The following is a 21,754-nucleotide window of genomic DNA, read 5'->3' on the forward strand; positions in this document are numbered from 1 at the left end:
TATAGTGACTGCACTAGGATTCTACAGCATGTTTGGATCTTTAGAGTCACAATTGAATCTAGAACAGAAACATGAGATGGTTACAGCCATCAGTGTAGAAGTGTTCCCAGGAATTTTGCAAACTGAGCAAAAGTACATAGTAAAATTGAGGGAAGCGATTGAGACGGAAATGAACATCTGACACAGTGAAACTTATCGTAGACCATCAGGAGCACGATATTTGGTGGGATCGACATTAGCTCCAATGTGCAAGAGCAGATACCCGGTGCATTTTGTAGCTGTGGATGTAAAGAGTACGAGAACGATCGTGGATCAAGCCTTCTCATGCCAAAGTGTGTGAGACTAAAGAGAATGTCGGAGAAATCTTACGAGTTACTGTGTAAAATGTTCTCAGCAGTTCCAGAGAGAACGAAGGAGGAGTTGGAACCAATACTGGGAAGGAAGTTCATGGGATACGTGAGTGGGAACTTCAGTGACTTTGAGAGACAGAAACACAGAGGATCAACCGTTACAGATTACAATACAGTAGAGGAGAATGATGAAGTCCACCGAGTGATGATGGAAGTGGAACCATTACTGGAAGCTTCGGGAAAGCGTAATTGGAGGAGCATCATTTTGACACATGATGAGTTTCCCTGCCACTGCTTGCTGCAGACATGGTGGTATCCCGGGCGTAGTAATCTGGTGTTGATCTGGGACTCTGGAGAGCTGCTCTCCATGGGTTTACCAGACTCATCACGGCTCAATACAATAGTGATAGTGGGAGTTATGATGGCGATAAGGTGGCTGGAGGCTCATATGAGAGAGAACATTAGACAGGAGGCGCCAACGAGAGAACAATTGCAGAAATTGGATTGTCTAAAAGATTTAGATCTTTTTGAGACAATGTGCAAGGTTCTGAACATTCCGATGGAAGTATAAAAAGATATGGGCAAGAAGACGACTGATGCCATGGTTTAGAGCCAACATGACTGCATGGTTGTACGAATATGCCAAAAAGCACATGTTGAAGCACGACAGAGTGTACAGTGGGTATCAGCTGGACATTGGGGCAGCAGCTTTCAAGCGAGCTTTCGTGACTCATCGAAATGCAGTGACCACCTCGGTGAAGAGAATTTCCAGGACAAGTGAACGTAGTGGAAAATAAAAAGAAGAGATGTTGAAGGAAGATTTGGAGAGAAACGTGACGTTGTGTCTCCACAACAGCTTCTGCCGGAACAGAGAGTCTAACGTGGATCCCCTACCTTGTTGTAAACAGAGGGTAGAAGAGCAAAAGTGTTGGAGGACTGCTTCCAACAGCGTCAGAATAGCTAACGATGTGTTGCAAGACACAGAAACTGAAAGTGCAGAGTCAATGTCGCAGGAGGAGGAGATGGAGCATTGACAAATGGCCGAAAAACAAGATGCAAAAAGAAAGAAAATTAGAAGAACTTAGAAGTTTTAGAACTTCTAAACGACGAAAAAAGAAGAAACAAAGAAGTGACGAAAGAGAAGAAGTTAAAACTCAGAATTGTTTTATGTGTGTGACGAAAACTCAAGTGAGAAACTAAGCAACCAAGTTGTGATTGAAAATTGAAACATTCAGTTGTGTTTTGAACATTAAAGAATTTGCTGCATTTATAAATTTGCATTTTGATTTTAGTTTGTGGCTTTAGAGACACTTACTATTTATTTAGAAAGGCTTGAGCAAAGAGTATATTTAAATATTCCAGCCTGCATGACTGTTTTTAATCAACTAGGAAAACTGATCACTTTGTGGTGACATGAAAGTCTTGGGTAATCTCTTGAAGAGGGAGATTGTTTCATTGTTTTTTCTAACCCCAGAGTTCCTTAATTTTAATATTCAGGACAATAACAACTAAAACTTCCGAAGGGAAGAAGCATAGTAGGATAATTTTAGCTTGTTGGTTGGCAGGACTGTCCTGCAAACTAATACCTTTTAAAACCTAGGAGAAAAAGTTTTAAATCAGGGCAATAACGTTGGAAGTCAGAAAAGATGTTTTATCTTACGTCATATCCTCAAAATGCAGATCAGTGAAAGAATTTGGTAGGCTATAGCAATGTAGTATGATGCCATGATGCAGTGAGTCGATATGACGCGGATAAAAGTAATTTCGTGCATTTTGTAAATTCTGTTCAATGACACTGTACCAATTTTACGAATATTGCGAGATTCAATGGGGACATTGACCGGGCTGTCCGAAGAGTATGTGGCATTCGACCAAAATGGACAAAACAGCAGATTCAACAGTTTCGAGTTTTTAGCAGCGAACCTTCCGAATTGGCAGTTTTGAAGGATTAAGAGCGTTATTCAGACAATTAGACAAATCGTGAAAGCTGAAGGATTCGGAAATTTTAAAAATTCGAAATGATGACGTAATAATTCTGAGAAACGTCAAGAACGGCCATTTTGGAGAAAAACCAAAAAAAAACAGAACATCAATAGTTGCGACGACGACAACAACGAGAAAATTGAGAATCAGAATCGGAGAAAAACAGGAGTAGCAGAGACCGTTCCAAATTGCAACTATTGTTTCGCTACAATAGTTGCAAGGTCGTTGCAAACAACGGTGAAGGGTAGAGGACAGCCTTCCGGAAGGAAGATGAGGGTCTTATTTCCCCGGATTCAAGAACCCGGAGGGGTCTCGGGACTGGAAATGATATCATTCTATACAAACTTTTAGCTTCCCTATTATGTCCTGAATTGAATTTAATTAACATCTCAATTCATTTTGCAAGGATGAGAAACTAGGAGTTGGGGGAAAGGGTTGATCCATCTTCGATGGAGATGATGATTTTTATCTACTCAACAAAAACAATAAAAATATTATAAGTAGTAGTAGCCCTGATTTTAGGAGTGACCTCGTGGTCTGGGGATACTAAGACCCAGCCATGAGCTCACTATTTCTGCATGTAATTAAGTTAATCTGAGTGTTTTGACCGAAGCCGAAAGCAGTAACGTTTTTGTCGACCCGATGTTAGAAAGACCACCAAAAGAACTGGCTTTAGTAGAGACGGTGAAAAGCATGTAGAGCTTTGTTTAGACGCTGGCCAGTCGTTTTATAGCTTAGCTTTTTTTTGTCGCGATATATACTTCCGGGCGAACGTTACAGACCTTCTTATTGCACTCGGGACTTGTTCCATTAAGATCATTTTCGGGCAAAAACATTTCGGAAATATACCTCGACAAAAGCAATTTCGTACTGCTTCAGTCAAAGAATTGCTGAAATAACGGAATATGGTAATTCAACATCATCAAAAACTATACCGAACCCACATCTTGCTTCCTTACAGGTCGATCTTGCCTTTCTGATAGTTTTATTAGTTTCCTCTGATGGGTCTTTTTAACTGTTGTTGTTGTTGTTTTTTGTCCCCTGAGAGTTAAGTATTTTATTACTGAAGGCCAAAAATTTCATCTAAACCCCTCTGTACTGCCCCTCTTGCATTTTCTAGTTTGCCCTCGACATTTTTATCATCTGTCCTGGCCTTTTTAGTCTTCGTTCTGAGAAGTTTTGTCTGATAGCTGTGTACCGCTCTCAAAAAATCAGTTAAAATGTCGTTTTCCAGACAAACTCTCAGAAATTCAACACGTTGGTGGCAGTTGATAAATTTTATAAAAATGGAGGCATAATTACGGACTAAACTCCAAATGAGTTTCTGTTTCAAAGTACAAATCACGATTTGAGGTGGAGTACAACTAAGGTGGTAATAAAACAAAGGAACATTAGAAGAAGGGAGCTGACACTAAGGCTATAGTTCCAGAATCACAAAAACGCGATGTCTCACATGTTAGCATGAAATCAGCAACGAAATTGTAACAAAAAACTGAAAACTCTCAGAAATTTTTGGATAAATTTAAAAAATCTTTGAATAAAAGTTGTTACATAATTTTAGTAATAATTGTGAAGTTATGATTGGTTAAACTTTTTAAATTTTTAAATAATGATGACGTTTTTTATGATCATTGATCATTTTGTACAGTTTAGCTTGCTTTTTCAAACCTAGAAATGCACTAGAATGTGCGAAAATGCTTGTTTGAACCTACAATTTTTTGGTCTTCTCTTTTTACATATCAGTTTTTTGTTCTTCCGCTTCAGCGGCAGCCGTACCAGAGTTACAAAGATCCCGGAGTTATACCTTGTAGTCGTCCGCTAAATTTCATCATCATCCAAAACCCAGATGTTAGTTTTTGCATCTAGCTCTTTCACTAATGTCTAAATTGTTTCCGCAGAAAGGGTGGGGTTTCAGGATCGCCTTGTTGAATTCCATCTTTTGTCATTCTAAAGAGCTTCTGAAAAATTGTAACTAAGGTACTGTACGGGCAGTGGGTGTATTTGTATAATCCTGGCCAATTTGAAAAAACATGATTTAGCATTTTTTCCTGATTTAGAGAGTAGAAGGAATTTTTAAAGTCTGTTTTTAATTAGTTTTCGAAACGAGTGTGAAGCTATTTTTGCTCATCGTTTAGTGCCGCACTTTTTGGTTTTCGAAAAAAAACTCCACTCGAGTAGAGATTTGCTTTCAGCGCATTTAGACGTGGTACATCTTAGCGTGTGGCCTCACGCAATTGGTAACGTCCGTCCATTTTCATTGGGGCGATGAACTTCTTGCCAAAAAAAGAGCTTAGTGTTCGGGTACTTTGCCATCTCCAATGAGGTTTATCAGCTTAATAAGCGATCTCTGAAAATTGAGTCCTGGACTGACATTCGACTTAGTAACAAGATCGTTGAAAATTTTGCGGAATTTTTGTATCCGGTCCTGCTCCTGGTCTATTCGGAGAAGACATTATCGCTTTGCACAGATCGATTTTGCTTGGAAAAAAACCGAAAAAAAGCGCTTTTTCTTATGATTTAATGCACCAATTAATCGAAAAATTGTATGACGCGGCTAGTAATCGTTACCATAAATAAAGTATCTCCATCTTGCACAATCCTTTTTAAACTCTATGCCATTGCTGAAAATTGATATTGGATGCCATTTATTGTTTTTTATTATTTTTATGTGTTTTTAAACTTTACAAATGAAAGTTTTTTTTTTCAAAAAACAATTAAAAACACACACTTTAATTACAATTGGCGAAATGAAAGATTAGAAAATGATGCAATAATGAACCATAATACATCTGGACTTATTTAGATTTCGTTTATTGTAACCCCAAGGCGTTAAGCCAAGCCACTACTACTTTCTCCGAACAGAAGTCGTAATTTTAGTAAGTACGAAGAAAAAAACTTTCGTCGGGAGTTGTTTTGTCAATTATTGTGCCGACTTTACAGGCGGTGTTCGTAATCTGTATTGCCAGGGAGGGTCTCTGCCATAAAAAGCTACCTGCCCTGGGTTCCTCAGTACTTATGCTTAAGTTCTGACAAAGCTTGTTCTGTGCTTGTTCTGTGCTACAAATCTCCCTGCCCTTTTGAGGCATTAAAACCCATGCCAACCATCTTTGGCAGCGTCTTTCCCGCATACGCATATATGCTCTTCGTAAGTTTTAGAGCCTAATCAAAATCCTGTTGCAATTCTGAGTGATGGTTCGATAGTTTTAACCTTAGACTTTTGCACAGGATGACGTTCAAAACAAGTCTGCACCTTCGCTTTATCACATTTTTTTATGTTCAAATTACCGTTTAGCGTACCATTTTAGGTTCCATCTACATGCTCCAAACCAAAAATTTCACTTAAGACAGTTTCCTACTGCGGAGGCTAAGAAAGTGGGTACAGCTAGTGAACCAGTGGGAAAAAAAACACCCAAGCCACCTTTGGCTGCCGAGAGAAATGCTTGAAAGAACTGTTCATTATCCAGTTTCACATTAGTGACTTTGATCAACGAGTTTCTTGGTATACTGTCATAGATTTCCATAAAAGCAGTTTGCGAAAAACAAGGGCTCGTACGCAAAAGAAAATGGTAGTTTTGGCAAACTAAATCATTTTGTCAGGAGGTAAAAAGTTAATGGGCGTCTAGTTTGTCAATCACAGATTTTTTTAAGCTCAGATAGTTAGTCCATTTTTTCCGATAGTTTGTCCTTCATTTTTTCGTCGAGCAAGTCTTTTCGACAAGCTCGCCGATTGGTGATCCTGGTTTGATGGTCTTTTTTTTCAAAACTGAGTTAAAATTGACTTGTAATGCGTACTCGTGCTCGGTCCCAATAAAACAAAATTCGCACTTTTCATTGTTCAAGCCCACGCCGCATGTTTGATCTGATTTGTTCTGACCCTGTAGTTCTCAGCTCAACTTCCATCATCCAAATACCAAATATTAATTTTTGACTCTAACTGTTTGACTAATGTCTGAACTGTTTCTGCAAAAACGGTTGGGGCTTCAGGATCGCTTTGCTGAGTTCCATCTTCTGACATTTTAATAGAGCTTCCGTCAAAATTTTAACTAAGTTTTTTGTAGGCGCAGTGGGTGTATTTGTATAATTCTGGACGAATTGGAAAATTACGATCCAGCTTTTTTTCTCAATTTAGGGAGTTAAAGGCGTTCTCAAAGCCTAATTTCAAAAGTAAAATTGCTTTTCGGATTGTCGTTGCGTTCAATTAGGTTTCAAAACGAGTGTGCAGCTGATTTTGATCTGATAGGGCAATTGATGTTAAACCTCCGTCTGTCTTCGTTAGTGCGATAAGTTGTGCGCCAAAAAAAGAAAATTTCTAGGGTATTGGGTGTTTTGCCAGCTCCAATGAGGTTCATCAGCTTTGTAAGCGATCTCAGAAATTTGAGTCCTGCACTGCCTTTTGATTTACTAACAAGTTCTTTAAAATTTTGAAGAAATATTTTATCTGGGCCTGATTCTGGTTCGTTCGAAAAGGACGTTATCGCATTGTATAGATCGAGATCGGTTACAGAATAAATATACAATTTTTTTGGATTTAGAATTGAAAATTTGGCTCGCTGAGGGTGCTTAGTCAACAATGTTTGATAGTTATCGGTTGGGAAAGGAGCAATTTTGTCATCCGAAGCAAGCAAGCCTCATCCCTCACTATCTATTTCCTTGATCGAGCTCATCACTTACTTAATGTTTTTTTTTGCTCGAGTTTACTCAGAGGCTGGCTTGAAACCTGGGTTTTCAATTCCAATCTCAATTCCAATTCTCAATTCCAATTACCGAAAACCCAATTCCAGTCAATTTTGGCCAATTCCAATTCCAATTCTAGAAGTGACTTTGGCAACAATCCAATCCAAATGAAAAATTCCAGTCATCTCAGAAAATTTCATATTTTATATTTGTTTCAGAACCGCCTGTGTCGGATAGACCAAAAAATTTTAGTTCAGAAGCGTCTGTCGGATAGACCAAAAGTTTTTAATTCAGGACCGTCCCAGTCGAAGAGACCAAAAAATTTTATTTCAGAACCGAGCTGATAAAAATTTGTGGTCACTTCCAACTCCTGTACTCGGAAATGAAGCAACTTCAATTCCAATTCCTAGTGAGATTTCTCAATTCCAATTCCGAAAAAAATCAAGGAATTAAATTGACTGTTTGAAACTTGGGATGAGGTTTCGGAAGCCAAACGAAGTTCGCTCAAATTGTTTTGTTTATCAAAGAGCTCATGGTTGTGGTTTGTTTGAGTCCACTTCTTTTCGGCTGCTCCGAAAAAAAAACAAGAAAGACGTTAAACAATTAGCCATTTTGTAAGATCCTCTACATTGTAGAGGACCTCATTCATTTTTACCGATAGACTTTCCGCCAAGGGAACGCGCAAGTCTTTTGCACTTCACCACGAAATGCACGTACTTCTAGTTTTTATTAACCTAATCAAAGTTAGATTTAACATCGAGTTGAAACAGTTTGTCGAAATAATTGAAACACCGCTGAACACACGAGCTAGCGAATTGAAAAAAGACAAAAATAAAACAAGATAGCGACTTCTGGTCCAGCGATGTATTCCTTTCAAACGCTATCGAGCAAAAAAAAATAGGCTTAAAATTAGACGAAATAAAAAATCCAAAATGCCAATCAACAGAAGTTTATAACAGTTACTTCGAATCCAAAAATAATCTTGACGACATTTGCTCCTGGAGATTGTTATGTCTCTGTCTAAACTTTAGAAATTAACACAAACTCAAATGATCTTTGGCAAAACTGAAACTCGGGACTAATTCCCTTGGGCGTTTGCCCTAAATTCAGTAATATTATTCTTATGATTATTAATCAGCTCATATCGCACTTAGTTCTTGTTTAATTCTTAGGAAACACATGTTGCGTTGGTGACACCAAGAGACTGCGAGCTTTGTCTGATCTGTTGTTCAATTCCATCAACGCATAAAGGACACCCAATTGTTTCAGTGTTCTTTATGCGTTGATGTAAAATCTGTTAATAAAGCAACAATAGGTAATGATTTAGTGCAAGAAAATTATGTTAATACAGCCATCTCAAATGTCCAAGTACTCAAAAGAGTACCAAAAGACTCGCGTGTTCCCTTGGCGGAAAGTCTGTCGGACAAAACAAATGACATCCTCTACAATGTAGAAGATGTTACAAAATGGCTATTTTTTTTAACGTCTTTCTTGTTTTTTTGGAGCAACCGAAAAGAAGTGGACGCAAACAGAGCACAATCATGAGTTCTTTGATAAATAAAAAAATTCGAGCAAATGACGTGTCACTTCTAAAACCCCATCCCCAAGTTTCAAGCCCGCCTCTGAGTGACCTCGCGCAGAGAATAAAGCTAATAAGTAGTAAGCTCGACGAAGGAAATGTAAAGGGAGGATTAAGGCTTGCTGCTTCGGATGACAAAATTGCTCCTTTTTCAACTGATAACTATCAAAAATTGTTGTCTAAGCACCCTCAGCGAGCCAAACTTGCAGCTCTAAATATACAAAGTTTGGATAGTTTTTTCGTAACCAATTTTGTTCTATACAAAGCGATAATGCCCTTTCCGAACGGATCAGTAGCAGGTCCTGATAATATAGTTCCTCAAATTTTTTAAGATCTTGTTAATAAGTCAAATGGCAGTGCAGGACTTAATTTTCTGAAATCGCTTACTAAGCTGATAAACCTCATTGGAGATGGCAAAATACCCGAACCCCTAAGACCCTTCTTTTTTGGCGCAAAGCTTATCGCCTTCATAACGATAGACGGAGGGTTGAGACCAATTGCCATAGGCAACACGCTGAGACGTATCGCGTCTAAATGCGCTGGACGCAAGTCCCTCTCCGAGCGACAAAATTTTTTCGGAAACGTACAGGTAGGATGCGGTTACCAAACGAGAAGAATAAAATTTTATAAAAATGGAGGCATAATTACGGACTAAACTCCAAATGAGTTTCTGTTTCAAAGTACAAATCACGATTTGAGGTGGAGTACAACTAAGGTGGTAATAAAACAAAGGAACATTAGAAGAAGGGAGCTGACACTAAGGCTATAGTTCCAGAATCACAAAAACGCGATGTCTCACATGTTAGCATGAAATCAGCAACGAAATTGTAACAAAAAACTGAAAACTCTCAGAAATTTTTGGATAAATTTAAAAAATCTTTGAATAAAAGTTGTTACATAATTTTAGTAATAATTGTGAAGTTATGATTGGTTAAACTTTTTAAAGTTTTAAATAATGATGACGTTTTTTATGATCATTGATCATTTTGTACAGTTTAGCTTGCTTTTTCAAACCTAGAAATGCACTAGAATGTGCGAAAATGCTTGTTTGAACCTACAATTTTTTGGTCTTCTCTTTTTACATATCAGTTTTTTGTTCTTCCGCTTCAGCGGCAGCCGTACCAGAGTTACAAAGATCCCGGAGTTATACCTTGTAGTCGTCCGCTAAATTTCATCATCATCCAAAACCCAGATGTTAGTTTTTGCATCTAGCTCTTTCACTAATGTCTAAATTGTTTCCGCAGAAAGGGTGGGGTTTCAGGATCGCCTTGTTGAATTCCATCTTTTGTCATTCTAAAGAGCTTCTGAAAAATTGTAACTAAGGTACTGTACGGGCAGTGGGTGTATTTGTATAATCCTGGCCAATTTGAAAAAACATGATTTAGCATTTTTTCCTGATTTAGAGAGTAGAAGGAATTTTTAAAGTCTGTTTTTAATTAGTTTTCGAAACGAGTGTGAAGCTATTTTTGCTCATCGTTTAGTGCCGCACTTTTTGGTTTTCGAAAAAAAAACTCCACTCGAGTAGAGATTTGCTTTCAGCGCATTTAGACGTGGTACATCTTAGCGTGTGGCCTCACGCAATTGGTAACGTCCGTCCATTTTCATTGGGGCGATGAACTTCTTGCCAAAAAAAGAGCTTAGTGTTCGGGTACTTTGCCATCTCCAATGAGGTTTATCAGCTTAATAAGCGATCTCTGAAAATTGAGTCCTGGACTGACATTCGACTTAGTAACAAGATCGTTGAAAATTTTGCGGAATTTTTGTATCCGGTCCTGCTCCTGGTCTATTCGGAGAAGACATTATCGCTTTGCACAGATCGATTTTGCTTGGAAAAAAACCGAAAAAAAGCGCTTTTTCTTATGATTTAATGCACCAATTAATCGAAAAATTGTATGACGCGGCTAGTAATCGTTACCATAAATAAAGTATCTCCATCTTGCACAATCCTTTTTAAACTCTATGCCATTGCTGAAAATTGATATTGGATGCCATTTATTGTTTTTTATTATTTTTATGTGTTTTTAAACTTTACAAATGAAAGTTTTTTTTTTCAAAAAACAATTAAAAACACACACTTTAATTACAATTGGCGAAATGAAAGATTAGAAAATGATGCAATAATGAACCATAATACATCTGGACTTATTTAGATTTCGTTTATTGTAACCCCAAGGCGTTAAGCCAAGCCACTACTACTTTCTCCGAACAGAAGTCGTAATTTTAGTAAGTACGAAGAAAAAAACTTTCGTCGGGAGTTGTTTTGTCAATTATTGTGCCGACTTTACAGGCGGTGTTCGTAATCTGTATTGCCAGGGAGGGTCTCTGCCATAAAAAGCTACCTGCCCTGGGTTCCTCAGTACTTATGCTTAAGTTCTGACAAAGCTTGTTCTGTGCTTGTTCTGTGCTACAAATCTCCCTGCCCTTTTGAGGCATTAAAACCCATGCCAACCATCTTTGGCAGCGTCTTTCCCGCATACGCATATATGCTCTTCGTAAGTTTTAGAGCCTAATCAAAATCCTGTTGCAATTCTGAGTGATGGTTCGATAGTTTTAACCTTAGACTTTTGCACAGGATGACGTTCAACCATTAAGGGCTAAAGCTATCTTGGAACTGGTTGAATTCTTTTTTGTATATTGGTTCGTGTCTTAAAAACAAGTCTGCACCTTCGCTTTATCACATTTTTTTATGTTCAAATTACCGTTTAGCGTACCATTTTAGGTTCCATCTACATGCTCCAAACCAAAAATTTCACTTAAGACAGTTTCCTACTGCGGAGGCTAAGAAAGTGGGTACAGCTAGTGAACCAGTGGGAAAAAAAAACACCCAAGCCACCTTTGGCTGCCGAGAGAAATGCTTGAAAGAACTGTTCATTATCCAGTTTCACATTAGTGACTTTGATCAACGAGTTTCTTGGTATACTGTCATAGATTTCCATAAAAGCAGTTTGCGAAAAACAAGGGCTCGTACGCAAAAGAAAATGGTAGTTTTGGCAAACTAAATCATTTTGTCAGGAGGTAAAAAGTTAATGGGCGTCTAGTTTGTCAATCACAGATTTTTTTAAGCTCAGATAGTTAGTCCATTTTTTCCGATAGTTTGTCCTTCATTTTTTCGTCGAGCAAGTCTTTTCGACAAGCTCGCCGATTGGTGATCCTGGTTTGATGGTCTTTTTTTTTCAAAACTGAGTTAAAATTGACTTGTAATGCGTACTCGTGCTCGGTCCCAATAAAACAAAATTCGCACTTTTCATTGTTCAAGCCCACGCCGCATGTTTGATCTGATTTGTTCTGACCCTGTAGTTCTCAGCTCAACTTCCATCATCCAAATACCAAATATTAATTTTTGACTCTAACTGTTTGACTAATGTCTGAACTGTTTCTGCAAAAACGGTTGGGGCTTCAGGATCGCTTTGCTGAGTTCCATCTTCTGACATTTTAATAGAGCTTCCGTCAAAATTTTAACTAAGTTTTTTGTAGGCGCAGTGGGTGTATTTGTATAATTCTGGACGAATTGGAAAATTACGATCCAGCTTTTTTTCTCAATTTAGGGAGTTAAAGGCGTTCTCAAAGCCTAATTTCAAAAGTAAAATTGCTTTTCGGATTGTCGTTGCGTTCAATTAGGTTTCAAAACGAGTGTGCAGCTGATTTTGATCTGATAGGGCAATTGATGTTAAACCTCCGTCTGTCTTCGTTAGTGCGATAAGTTGTGCGCCAAAAAAAGAAAATTTCTAGGGTATTGGGTGTTTTGCCAGCTCCAATGAGGTTCATCAGCTTTGTAAGCGATCTCAGAAATTTGAGTCCTGCACTGCCTTTTGATTTACTAACAAGTTCTTTAAAATTTTGAAGAAATATTTTATCTGGGCCTGATTCTGGTTCGTTCGAAAAGGACGTTATCGCATTGTATAGATCGAGATCGGTTACAGAATAAATATACAATTTTTTTGGATTTAGAATTGAAAATTTGGCTCGCTGAGGGTGCTTAGTCAACAATGTTTGATAGTTATCGGTTGGGAAAGGAGCAATTTTGTCATCCGAAGCAAGCAAGCCTCATCCCTCACTATCTATTTCCTTGATCGAGCTCATCACTTACTTAATGTTTTTTTTTGCTCGAGTTTACTCAGAGGCTGGCTTGAAACCTGGGTTTTCAATTCCAATCTCAATTCCAATTCTCAATTCCAATTACCGAAAACCCAATTCCAGTCAATTTTGGCCAATTCCAATTCCAATTCTAGAAGTGACTTTGGCAACAATCCAATCCAAATGAAAAATTCCAGTCATCTCAGAAAATTTCATATTTTATATTTGTTTCAGAACCGCCTGTGTCGGATAGACCAAAAAATTTTAGTTCAGAAGCGTCTGTCGGATAGACCAAAAGTTTTTAATTCAGGACCGTCCCAGTCGAAGAGACCAAAAAATTTTATTTCAGAACCGAGCTGATAAAAATTTGTGGTCACTTCCAACTCCTGTACTCGGAAATGAAGCAACTTCAATTCCAATTCCTAGTGAGATTTCTCAATTCCAATTCCGAAAAAAATCAAGGAATTAAATTGACTGTTTGAAACTTGGGATGAGGTTTCGGAAGCCAAACGAAGTTCGCTCAAATTGTTTTGTTTATCAAAGAGCTCATGGTTGTGGTTTGTTTGAGTCCACTTCTTTTCGGCTGCTCCGAAAAAAAAACAAGAAAGACGTTAAACAATTAGCCATTTTGTAAGATCCTCTACATTGTAGAGGACCTCATTCATTTTTACCGATAGACTTTCCGCCAAGGGAACGCGCAAGTCTTTTGCACTTCACCACGAAATGCACGTACTTCTAGTTTTTATTAACCTAATCAAAGTTAGATTTAACATCGAGTTGAAACAGTTTGTCGAAATAATTGAAACACCGCTGAACACACGAGCTAGCGAATTGAAAAAAGACAAAAATAAAACAAGATAGCGACTTCTGGTCCAGCGATGTATTCCTTTCAAACGCTATCGAGCAAAAAAAAAATAGGCTTAAAATTAGACGAAATAAAAAATCCAAAATGCCAATCAACAGAAGTTTATAACAGTTACTTCGAATCCAAAAATAATCTTGACGACATTTGCTCCTGGAGATTGTTATGTCTCTGTCTAAACTTTAGAAATTAACACAAACTCAAATGATCTTTGGCAAAACTGAAACTCGGGACTAATTCCCTTGGGCGTTTGCCCTAAATTCAGTAATATTATTCTTATGATTATTAATCAGCTCATATCGCACTTAGTTCTTGTTTAATCCTTAGGAAACACATGTTGCGTTGGTGACACCAAGAGACTGCGAGCTTTGTCTGATCTGTTGTTCAATTCCATCAACGCATAAAGGACACCCAATTGTTTCAGTGTTCTTTATGCGTTGATGTAAAATCTGTTAATAAAGCAACAATAGGTAATGATTTAGTGCAAGAAAATTATGTTAATACAGCCATCTCAAATGTCCAAGTACTCAAAAGAGTACCAAAAGACTCGCGTGTTCCCTTGGCGGAAAGTCTGTCGGACAAAACAAATGACATCCTCTACAATGTAGAAGATGTTACAAAATGGCTATTTTTTTTAACGTCTTTCTTGTTTTTTTGGAGCAACCGAAAAGAAGTGGACGCAAACAGAGCACAATCATGAGTTCTTTGATAAATAAAAAAATTCGAGCAAATGACGTGTCACTTCTAAAACCCCATCCCCAAGTTTCAAGCCCGCCTCTGAGTGACCTCGCGCAGAGAATAAAGCTAATAAGTAGTAAGCTCGACGAAGGAAATGTAAAGGGAGGATTAAGGCTTGCTGCTTCGGATGACAAAATTGCTCCTTTTTCAACTGATAACTATCAAAAATTGTTGTCTAAGCACCCTCAGCGAGCCAAACTTGCAGCTCTAAATATACAAAGTTTGGATAGTTTTTTCGTAACCAATTTTGTTCTATACAAAGCGATAATGCCCTTTCCGAACGGATCAGTAGCAGGTCCTGATAATATAGTTCCTCAAATTTTTTAAGATCTTGTTAATAAGTCAAATGGCAGTGCAGGACTTAATTTTCTGAAATCGCTTACTAAGCTGATAAACCTCATTGGAGATGGCAAAATACCCGAACCCCTAAGACCCTTCTTTTTTGGCGCAAAGCTTATCGCCTTCATAACGATAGACGGAGGGTTGAGACCAATTGCCATAGGCAACACGCTGAGACGTATCGCGTCTAAATGCGCTGGACGCAAGGCCCTCTCCGAGCGACAAAATTTTTTCGGAAACGTACAGGTAGGATGCGGTTACCAAACGAGAAGCAGAAACAGCTGCGCACTCGTTTCGAAACCTAATTGAACGGGACGACAATCCAAAATGCACTGTTCTTTTAAAACTAGATTTTAAGAATGCCTTTAACTCTCTAAAATAGAGAAACAATGCTGAATAATGTTTGTATCAAATCGCCTCGAATTGTATAATTACACCACCCATTGCGCGTATGGTAAACCTAGTTACCTTTTTTACGGAAGCTCTGTCATAATGTCAGGAGACGGAACTCAGCAAGGTGATCCTGAAGCCCCACCCCTTTTTGCGGAAACAATTCATACACTAGTCAAACAGTTGGAGTCGAAAATTAACATCTGGTATTTAGATGATGGAAATTTAGCCGACGACTATAAGGTAGTACTCCGGGACCTTAAAAACATTCTGAAATTGGAACAAATTTACGGTCTGAGCTTGAACATTGAGAAGTGCGAACTTTGTTTTTTGGGACCGACTACTAGAACACAGTATAATTCAATTTTAACACAATTTCGAAAAATATGCCCCAAAATAAAAATAAGAACAAAAGAAGACTTCTTCATTTTAGGATCTCCAATCGGCGAACTTTGCCAAAAAAAATTGCTCGACAAAAAAATTAAGGAGCTTGAAAAAATCTCGGATGTCATTAACAAACTAGACGCTCATTATGGTTTTTACCTCCTAAAAAATTGCTTTTGCATGCCAAAACTCCTATATTTTTTGAGTACGAGCCCTTGTTTTTTGCAAAATGATTTTTTGGAACGCTACGACAAATTACTAAGAAATTCGTTATGCAAGGTCACCAACGTGAAAATGGATGATAACCAGTTTTTACAAGCAGTTTTCCCAGCAGCCAAAGGTGACTTGGGCGTTTCTTCCGCTCGTATACTCGCTTTACCCGTTTTCTTAGCCTCAGCAGTAGGAGCAAAAGATGCCTTGAGCGAAATCTTTGGTTTGGAACATGTGGATGGAACTTATGATGATGCGCTTAAACGGTGGTTTGAACTTGGAAAAATTGAAATGGCTCCGGAAAATAAAATCCAAAAAAATTGGACGGAGCCATTTCTTGACAGCGAAATTGCAGACTTGATTTTACGAATCGAATCAACGGACGTAAAAAACTTCAACGAGTTCCAAGATAGATTTGGCTCCCAATGGTTGAACGTCATCCCGTGCAAAAATTTAAGGTTTAAACTGTCGAACCAACAACTCAGAATTGCGAAAGGACTTTGATTAGGCTCAAAGTATGCGAACGGCATACATGCGTGTGCGAAAAAACGTTGCCGAGGATGGTTGGCATGGTCTTTCTTGCCACAAAAGTGCAGGTAGATTCTCTAGGCATTCAAACTTGAATGCCCTTATAAAGCAGAGTTTATCCTCTACTCACATTCCGTCTGTTTTAGAACCACGACACCTCTACAGGACCGATCAGAAGCGACCAGACGGTTTGACGCTCGTTCCATGGGCTGTTGGTTAGTAGCTCTTGTGGGATGTAACGGTAGTAGACTCCTTAGCTCCTTGTAGGATTAATGCCGGGTCTGTTTGTAACCTTGGTACGGCTGCCGCTGAAGCGGAAGAGCAAAAAATTGACAAGTATAAAGATCTTGTAAATGATGGATATCTTTTTTAACCGCTAGCTTTTGAAATTCAGGGCCACAGCACATAATTTTTTTGTTGAGCAAGCTTTGTAAGAACCTAAGCATATGCACTGAGGAACCCAGAGCAGGCAGCTTTTTAAAACCGAGAATCTCTCTGGCAATATAGATTGCGAACGCCGCTTGCGTACTCGGAACAATAAATGACAAAATAACTTTCGACAAAATTTTTTATTTGTAACATTTGTATATTATGTTTTCTCGTGTCGAGTTGCGTGATCTCATTGAAGAAACGTAACACGTATCGATTTTAATTGAAAAGGACTTAAACACTTGTCATCTTCTTTTATTATTATCACATCCATATCTAGAAAATTCCAAGGATTTTGACTGGAATACGTGATGAAGGGACTCCTGACTGTAACCTCGGTTACTATGATACTTTTAACCTTCTGATTACCTCTGAATAAAAAAGAAAGAAAAAAAAATAAAAGGATTGATAGGAAGCTTGCTTTACTCGTGTAGTTTTTTACTGTTTTTACTCACATTTATTCACCTCAAAAAAAGAACTTTCAGATCAGTAAATTGAGTAATTATTTCATATTCGTATCGCGCATACTACGGACCGGAACCTCCAAAAAAGTCACGGTACTATACCGAAGCCGAGACAGATCCGAGCTATCAATGGACTGCAACGCCTCTAGAAGTAATCAATATTTTGAAAATTTTATATCGTATTTTAATAATCTGTTCAATCTTGCAATTTTTATAGTCTCAGCTTGTAGTCGTCGGCTCAACTTCCATCATCCAAATACCAGATATTAATTTTTGACTCTAACTGTTTGACCAAAAAGGTTCCATCTACATGCTCCAAACGAAAAATTTCGCTTAAGACAATTTTTGACTCCTACTGCGGAGGCTAAGAAAGTGGGTACAGCTAGAAAAAAAAAACACCCAAGCCACCTTTGGCTGCCGAGAGAAATGCTTGAAAGAACTGTTTATAATCCAGTTTCACATTAGTGACTTTGATCAACGAGTTTCTTGGTATACTGTCATAGATTTCCAAAAAATCAGTTTGCAAAAAACAAGGGCTCGTACGCAAAAGAAAATGGTAGTTTTGGCAAACTAAATTATTTTGTCAGGAGGTAAAAAATTAATGGGCGTCTAGTTTGTCAATCACAGATTTTTTTAAGCTCAGATAGTTAGTCCATTTTTTCCGATAGTTTGTCCTTCATTTTTTCGTCGAGCAAGTCTTTTCGACAAAGCTCGCCGATTGATGATCCTGGTTTGATGATCTTTTTTTTCAAAACTGAGTTAAAATTGAGTTGTAATGCGTACTCGTGCTCGATCCCAATAAAACAAAATTCGCACTTTTCCTTGTTCAAGCCCACGCCGCATGTTTGTTCTGATTTGTTCTGACCTTGTAGTCGTCGGCTCAACTTCCATCATCCAAATACCAGATATTAATTTTTGACTCTAACTGTTTGACTACTGTCTGGTATGTTTCTGCAAAAACGGTTAGGGCTTCAGGATTGCTTTGCTGAGTTCCATCTTCTGACATTTTAATAGAGTTTCCGTCAAAATTTTAACTAAGTTTTTTGTACGCGCAGTGGGTGTATTTGTATAATTCTGGACGAATTGGTAAATTATGATCCAGCTTTTTGCCAACTCCAATCAGGTTCATCAGCTTTGTAAGTGATCTCAGAAATTTGAGTCCTGCACTGCAATTTGATTTTCTAACAAGTTCTTTAAAATTTTGAAGAACTATTTTATCTGGGCCTGATTCTGGTTCGTTCGAAAAGGACGTTATCGCATTGTATAGATCGAGATCGGTTACGAAATAAATTTACAATTTTTTTTGATTTAGAATTGAAAATTTGGCTCGTTGAGGGTGCTTAGTCAACAATGTTTGATAGTTATCGGTTCAGAAAGGAGCAATTTCGTCATCCGAAGCAAGCAAGCCTCATCCCTCGCTATCTATTTCCTTGATCGAGCTTACTACTTATTGTTTTTTTTACTCGAGTTTACTCAGAGGCTGGCTTGAAACCAGGGTTTTCAATTCCAATCCCAATTCCAATTCTCGATTCCCAATTCCAGTCAATTTTGGCCAATTGCAATTTCAATTCTAGAAGTGACTTTGGCAACAATCCAATCCAAATGAAAAATTCCGGTCATCTCAGAAAATTTCATATTTCATATTTGTTTCAGAACCGCCTCAGTCGGATAGACCAAAAAATTTTATTTCAGAAGCGTCTGTCGGATAGACCAACAATTTTTATTTCAGGACCTTCCCAGTCGAAGAGACTAAAAAGTTTTATTTCAGAACCGAGCTGATAAAAGTTTGTAGTCACTTCCAACTCCTGTACTCGGAAATGAAGCAACTTCAATTGCAATTCCTAGTGAGATTTCTTAATTCCAATTCCGAAAAAAAATCAATGAATTGAATTGACTGCTTGAATCTTGGGATGAGGTTTCGGAACCCAAACGAAGTTCGCTCAAATTGTTTTGTTCATCGAAGAGCTCATGGTTGTGGTTTGTTTGAGTCCACTTCTTTTTCGGCTGCTCCAAAAAAAACAAGAAAGACGTTAAAAAAAATAGCCATTTTGTAACATCTTCTACATTGTAGACGATGTCATTTTTTTTGTCCGACAGACTTTCCGCCAAGGGAACGCGCAAGTCTTTTGCACTTCACCACGAAATGCACGTACTTCTAGTTTTTATTAACCTAATCAAAGTTAGATTTAACATCGAGTGGAAACCGTTTGTCGAAATAATTGAAACACCGCTGAACACACGAGCTAGCGAATTGAAAAAAGACAAAAATAAAGCAAGATAGCGATTTCTGGTCCAGCGAAGTATTCCTTTCAAACGCTATCGGGAAAAAAATAGGCCTAAATTTAGACGAACTAAAACATCCAAAATGCCAATCAACAGAAGTTTATAACAGTTATTTCGAATCCAAAATTATTCTTGACGACATTTGCTCCTGGAGACTGTTATGTCTCCGTCTAAACTTTAGAAATTAACACAAATTCAAATGATCTTTGGCAAAATTGAAACTCGGGAGTAATTCCCTTGGGCGTTTGCCCTAAATTCAGTAATATTATTCTTATGATTATAATTCAGCTCATATCACACTTAGTTCTTGTTTGATCCTAAGGAAACACATGTTGCGCTGGTGACACCAAGAGACTGTGAGCTTTGTCTGATCTGTTTTTCAATTTGATCAACGCATAAAGGACACTCAATTGTTTCAGTGTCCTTTATGTAATATCCGTTAATGAAGCAACAATAGGTAATGATTTAGTGCTAGACAACTATGTTAATACAGCCGTCTCAAATGTCCGAGTACTCAAAAGAGTACCAAAAGACTCGCGTGTTCCCTTGGCGGAAAGTCTGTCGGACAAAATAAATGACATCGTCTACAAGGTAGAAGATGTTACAAAATGGCTAATTTTTTTAACGTCGTTCTTGTTTTTTTTTGGAGCAACCGAAAAGAAGTGGACGCAAACAGACCAAAAGCATGAGCTCTTTGATAAATAAAAAAATTCGAGCAAAGGACGTGTCACTTCCAAAACCCCATCCCCAAGTTTCAAGCCCGCCTCTGAGTGACCTCGAGCAGAGAATAAAACTAATAAGGAAATAGAGCTCGACAAAGGAAATGTAAAGAAAGGATTAAAGCTTGCTGCTTCGGATGACAAAATTGCTCCTTTTTCAACTGATAACTATCAAAAGTTGTTGTCTAAGCACCCTCAGCGAGCCAAATTTGCAGCTCTAAACCCACAAAATTGGATAGTTTTTTTTGTAACCGATTTCGACCTATACAAAGCGATAATGTCTTTTCCGAACGGATCAGTAGCAGGTCCTGATAATATAGTTCCTCAAATTTGTTAAGATTTTGTTAATAGGTCGAATGGCAGTGCAGGACTTATTTTTCTGAAATCGCTTACTAAGCTGATAAACCTCATTGGAGATGGCAAAATACCCGAACCCCTAAGACCCTTCCTTTTTGGCGCAAAGCTTATCGCCTTCATAACGATAGACGGAGGGTTGAGACCAATTGCCATAGGCAACACGCTGAGACGTATCGCGTCTAAATGCGCTGGACGCAAGGCCCTCTCCGAGCGACAAAATTTTTTCGGAAACGTACAGGTAGGATTCGGTACCAAACGAGAAGCAGAAACAGCTGCGCACTCGTTTCGAAACCTAATTGAACGCGACGACAATCCAAAATGCACTTTTCTTTTAAAACTAGATTTTAAGAATGCCTTTAACTCTCTAAAATAGAGAAACAATGCTGAATAATGTTTGTATCAAATCGCCCCAAATTGTATAATTACACCACCCATTGCGCGTATGGTAAACCTAGTTACCTTTTTTACGGAAGCTCTGTCATATTGTCAGGAGACGGAACTCAGCAAGGTGATCCTGAAGCCCCACCCCTTTTTGCGGAAACAATTCATACACTAGTCAAACAGTTGGAGTCGAAAATTAACATCTGGTATTTAGATGATGGAAATTTAGCCGACGACTATAAGGTAGTACTCCGGGACCTTAAAAACATTAGGAAATCGGAACAAATTTACTGCCTGAGCTTGAACACTGAGAAGTGCGAACTTTGCTTTTTGGGACCGACTACTAGAACACAGTATAATTCAATTTTAACACAATTTCGAAAAATATGCCCCAAAATATAAATAAGAACAATAGAAGAACTCCTCATTTTAGGATCTCCAATCGGCCAACTTTGCCGAAAAAAATTGCTCGACAAAAAATTAAGGAGCTTGAAAAAATCTCGGATGTCATTGACAAACTAGACGCCCATTATGGTTTTTACCTCCTGAAAAACTGCTTTAGCATGCCAAAACTCCTATATTTTTTGCGTACGAGCCCTTGTTTTTTGCAAAATGATTTTTTGGAACGCTACGACAAATTACTAAGAAATTCGTTATGCAAGGTCACCAACGTGAAAATGGATGATAACCAGTTTTTACAAGCAGTTCTCCCAGCAGCCAAAGGTGACTTGGGCGGTTCTTCCGCTCGTATACTCGCTTTACCCGTTTTCTTAGCCTCAGCAGTAGGAGCAAAAGATGCCTTGAGCGAAATCTTTGGTTTGGAACATGTGGATGGAACTTATGATGATGCGCTTAAACGGTGGTTTGAACTTGGAAAAATTGAAATGGCTCCGGAAAATAAAATCCAAAAAAATTGGACGGAGCCATTTCTTGACAGCGAAATTGCAGACTTGATTTTACGAATCGAATCAACGGACGTAAAAAACTTCAACGAGTTCCAAGATAGATTT

This window comes from Symsagittifera roscoffensis, chromosome 5, assembly GCF_963678635.1.
Source record: "Symsagittifera roscoffensis chromosome 5, txSymRosc1.1, whole genome shotgun sequence".
Classification (NCBI taxonomy): Eukaryota; Metazoa; Xenacoelomorpha; order Acoela; family Convolutidae; genus Symsagittifera; species Symsagittifera roscoffensis.